Source organism: Eptatretus burgeri, chromosome 10 (genome assembly GCF_056783735.1).
Source record: "Eptatretus burgeri isolate ZD-2024b chromosome 10, Ebu_testis_v1, whole genome shotgun sequence".
In the NCBI taxonomy this organism is placed as follows: domain Eukaryota; kingdom Metazoa; phylum Chordata; class Myxini; order Myxiniformes; family Myxinidae; genus Eptatretus; species Eptatretus burgeri.
Genome location: NC_140970.1, coordinates 11,314,927 through 11,319,987, shown reverse-complemented (window position 1 = coordinate 11,319,987; position 5,061 = coordinate 11,314,927). Strand labels below are relative to the sequence as shown.

Genomic DNA, 5,061 nt, shown 5'->3' with positions numbered 1-5,061 from the left:
ACCAGAGTGCTCAGGTCCTCAATACTGACCACAGGCTTATTGTAACAACTCTGAAGTTGCAGGTTAAATCCGGGAGAATGGTACCATCCCAGCCTCGGCTGGATGTTGGCAAGCTCAAGAATGAGAGGATAGCTGAGGAGTTTGCGAACAGGCTGAGTGGGACGTGGGGAGTCTGGGTGCTTTGGGGAATCCTGAAGAGTTGTGGAGTGCCTTGAAAACCACCATCCTTGATGTTGCCGGTAGATGTCTTGGAACTCACCATAGGTAAAGAAGAACTTTGTCTCTCACGTGGCACTGGATACCATTGACCAGAGTCCCAGGGCCAGGCTGAATGTCAGAGCTGAGCTGTTCAGGGAGCTGAGGCTTAAAACTGTACATTTGCTCAGGGTGGACACGGAGGCCTACATGCGAGGAATATGTGATGGGGTAGAGCATCACCTGTGATAAAGTGATTTTCGTCCTGCTTACAGGGGAATTCGCACATTGCGTTCCTCCAAGCCCGTCCCTCGGTGTACTGCAGTTGGTGGTGGGCTCTTGACAGAGGAGTCCGACGTGAAAGCCCGCTGGGCCAGTTACTTTGAGCGGCTGCACCAAGCTGATCCACTAGCTCTCAAATTGGATGTCAGGGGTGTTACTATCCCTATTGCTAACCCTCCACTCAACTGTGATCCACCTTCGTTTGTGGAAATACAGGCTGCGGTGAACCAGTTGAAATTGGATAAAGCTCCTGGGATTTGTGGCATCCATGTTGAACTTCTCAAGGCTGGTGGAAATTCTGTCGTGTCGTTGCATGCGTTCTGTGCTCTACCTGGAACACAGGCATCATCACATCTGACTGGAAGAGGGATCTTGTTGTCCTTCTCTGCAAAGGGAAGCGTGATCGCCAGGACAGTAACAACTACCGAGGGGTGATGCTGCTCTCAGTACCAGGCAAGGTCTAAGCTCAGATAACTCTTGATAGGTATTATCACCATCTGCATGAGCACCAGCATCCAGAGCAGTCAGGCTATACACCAAAGAGGTCAATGATTGAATGTGTCCTTGCTCTTCGGGTCTTCACTGAATGCAGATGAGAGTTTCAGCAGGGGCTGCTTGCAGCTTTTGTTGAACTCTATAAAGCGTTTGAATCGGTGAATTTGGGTTTCCTCTGGAGGATTCTTGGTCTTTGTGGGGTGCACCAAAACTGATCAATCTGATGTCTCAACAATACTCTGGTACTGAGAGTGCTGTGAGATGTGGTGATACCATTACTGACTTATTTTCAGTTGTTACTAGAGTTCATCAGTGGTGTGCACTGAGCCCCACACTTTTCAGTACTTGTGTGGACTGGATTCTGGGAAGGATGTCAGAGAAGTCAACTGCGATGCATCGTTTGGGAATGTCAAGATCTCTGACCTTGGTTTCACAGATGGTGCAGTCATCTTTGCGAGGACTCGAGATATCGTTTTAGGGGCCCTTGGGGTGCTGAATGAGGAGTCGGAGCTGCTGGGGTTATGGGTTTCCTGGGTCAAAACTAAGATCCAGGTTTTCAATGACGTCTTGGATGCTGTTATCTTGTCTGTACCTGTTTGTGGCGAGGATGTTGAGGTCATGGAGAGATTCACTTTCCTTGGCGGTGATACACATGTCTCTTCTGGTTGTGAGTCAGAGGTCAATAGACATCTGGGTCATGCCTGGGGAGTCATGGATTCACTGGTTCATGGGGTGTGGCGCTGCTGGTACCTGTGCGAGAGGACGAAAGTCCGAGTCTTGAGGTCCTTGGTGCTTCCAGTCTTACTCTACGGATGTGAGACTTGGACTCTGACCAGGGATCTGAGATGGTGGCTTAATTCCTTTGGTATCAGGTCTCTTCAGAGAATCATTGGCTTTCACTGCTCAGAATTGGTATCCAACGAGCGGTTGCTGAGAGAGACTCAAATGAGGTTTGTTGCTTGCGTAGTCTGTGAGTGTCAGCTGTGGCTGTAATGAATATGGCTCGTTTTCCAGATGCTGATCCTGCTCACCAGATTCCCTTAGCGAGGGAGCCTCGTGAGTGGAGGCGGCCAATGGGAGACCACGTGCCTCCTGGTTAGAGCAGGTTGATCAGCATCTCAAGGAGATGGGGATGGGCCAGGCATCTGCCTGGGGGGATGGCCAGACGGAGGCCCCTGGAGTACTGGCGGAAAGTGGACACAATGACGCGCTGCTCCAATGCATGCTCCCATACCTGACCTGACCTGATGACTCCAATGCAGTACTCAGTTTACTTGGTCTTCCATTTGATTTGAAGTGAATTTTTCTTCATCCCATTCTGAACTTAATTGAAGAAAGATGACGTCATGTGTCAGGCATCTGATCAAAATGAGGTTGCATCAAAGCGGGACGTCTTGGTACTGGGTCCTTACTGCCAGCAGTTATACAGTGGCTGTTCTAGTGTTATGAGCGTACATCGAAAACTATTCAACAGAGGAAATTGAAATTTTACCACATGTTACATGACCATTTGATATCGTACATATTACTTGGATGATGCACACCACCTCACAACTTACATGGTGAATTAAACAAAGCCTCATGCCCAGAGACAATGTCACTTCCTCGTGTTAGAAATTAGAATCATTGTAATCGCTTCAGCCTTTGTTGTGCTCAGCTGGTGAAAAAAGTGAAGAAGAATCGGTACAATTTGGCGTTTCAATGATCTCCTGGTTTATACTTTAGCGATCTATTCTGGCATCCTTATCAGTTGTGAAAACACTCGAAAATGAGAATAAGATCTCCTTTGTAAATGCTTGTGAATGTACTCTACAACAGACTTTTCAAAGTATAATTTGTACTCCTTTCCCTCAGGAGTTTAGATCGATGCAATTACAAATTTGCCACCAGATGAGTTGGCTTGCACAATTCCTACTCAAGACTGCGCAGAGTGAGTATTCAATGAATACCATGTAGTTTTTCATATGAAGTAAGCAAAGCCGAGAGATGAACAAAACATGGTGGGTTCGAGTTTCTTCTTCTTCCTTTTGGTTCCGGTATCGGCTTGAGTGTGTGTTAAACGCAAACTAATTTTTATCTCCCAAACATTCATGGGAACCGTTAGAGGATATGTATTGGAAAGCAATTCTCACTCTTGTTTCTTCTTCTTTATTCTCATTATTCTCAATATTCCATTCCGACAACATGCAGTGCCTCCAGAAAGTATTCACACTCCTCAACTTTTTTCACATTTTGTTGTTTTGCAGGCTGAATTTAAATTTTTTGTCACCGACCGACACGAAATACTCCATAATGACAAAGTGAAGCATGTTTTTGCAATTCTTACAAATTAATTAAAAATGAAAAGCTGAAATGTCTTGCGTCAAAAGTATTCAACCTCCAAACTCAATACATTGTAGAAGTGCCTTTGGTTGCGATTACAGCTTCGAGTCTTCTTGAGTATGTCTGTAGCAGCTTTGCACATCTGGATTTGGGGATTTTCTCCCATTTTTACATACAGATTTGCTCAAGCTCTGTCAATTTTGATAGGGAATGTTGGTGAGCAGCAATCTTCAAGTCTTTCCACAGATTCTCAATGGGATTAAAGTCTGGGCTTTGGCTGAGAAACCCCAGGACTTTCACATTCTTGTTCTGAAGCCATTTCAGTGTTGCTTTGGCTGTACGCTTGTGGTCATTCTCCTATTGGAATGTTAATCTTCGCCGCAGTCTTAGGTCTTTTGCACTCTGAAGCAGGTTTGCTTCAAAGATTTCCCCGTATTTGGCTCCATTCATTGCACCCTCTATCCTTACAAGTCTCCCAGTTCCTGCCCCTAAAAACATCCCCATAGCATGATGCTGCGACCACCATGCTTCACGGTCAGGATGGTGTTAGATGGGTGATGAGCTATGCTCAGTTTATGCCAGACATCATGCTTTGCATTCAGGCCAAAGAGTTCAAATTTCATCCCATCAAACAACAGAATCTTTTGCCTCATGCTCTCAGAGTCTTTCACATGTCTTTTTGCAAACCCCAGGTGTGATGTCATGTGCCTTTTTCTCAAGAGTGGCTTCCGTCTGGCCACTCTCCCACAAAGACTAGATTTGTGAGGTGCTGCAGACACTTGTCCTTCTGGCAAGTTCTCCAATCTCAGGCAAGAAACTCTGTAGTTCTATCAGAGTGGTCATTGGGTTTTTGGTCACCTCCCCAATAAAAGTCCTTTTTGTCCAGATCCTCAATTTGGTCAGACAGCCAGCTCTAGGAAGAGTCTAGGTAGTTCCATATTCTTCCGTTTCCTCATGTTGTGCTCTTGGGAACTTTCAACACTCTAGAAATTGTTTTATCTCCTTCCCCAGATGTATGCCGCCTCACAATTGTATCTCGGAGTTCTACGGACAGTTCTTTGGACTTCATGGTGGAGTTTCTGCTCTGGCATACACTGTCAACTGTGGGACCTTACATAGAAAGGTGTGTTTCTTTCTAAATAATGTCCATTCAATTGAATTGGTCACAGGGGGGACTCCAATCAAGTTGTGGAGACATCTCTAGGATGATTAAAGGAAATCGAATGCACCTGAGCTAAATTTGGAGTGTCATAGCAAAGCGGTTGACTACTTATTGATGCAAGTGATTTTAGATTTTCATTTTTTATGAATTTGTAAAAAATTCTAAAAACATGTTTTTATCATTATGGGGTGTTTTGTTTATTTCCAACCAAGTAAATCTTTATCATTGTGGGGTGAATTTGGAAGGTGTGAAACCATTTTGCTAACTCGGAGACATGCTGAATGGAGAAGGTGGATCAGACTCAATGACAGTTGTGAGTGAGATGTGCATGGAAGAAGCTTCGGGAACTGAGTGGCGTGCTGACGAGGAGGGGAGTTTCATTGAAGTTTAAGTGAAAGTTGTATGCTACATGTATGAGAAGTGCTATGATTTATGGGAGTGAGACATGGATAAATGAACGTAGAGCAGCAACGAAGGCTGGAAAGGGTGGAAATGCAAATGGTTCGGTGGATGTGCGGAATATCTTTGAGAGGAAGACAAATAATAAATTGCGGAAGATGATGGGAATAGAACCTGTGATGGATGTTGTGAAGAGAAACAGGTTG

General features: G+C 45.0%; 1 long non-coding RNA gene across 1 annotated transcript in view; it reads left to right on the top strand.

Annotated features, from left to right (window-relative positions):
• The first annotated feature begins 3,899 nt into the window (after nt 1-3,899).
• The window catches only part of LOC147017946 (uncharacterized), a 59,258-nt gene continuing 58,096 nt past the window's right edge, over nt 3,900-5,061 (top strand). The window contains exon 1 of the long non-coding RNA XR_015062776.1: nt 3,900-4,417. This is a non-coding gene — a long non-coding RNA (uncharacterized LOC147017946). The remainder of the gene's footprint in view (nt 4,418-5,061) is intronic.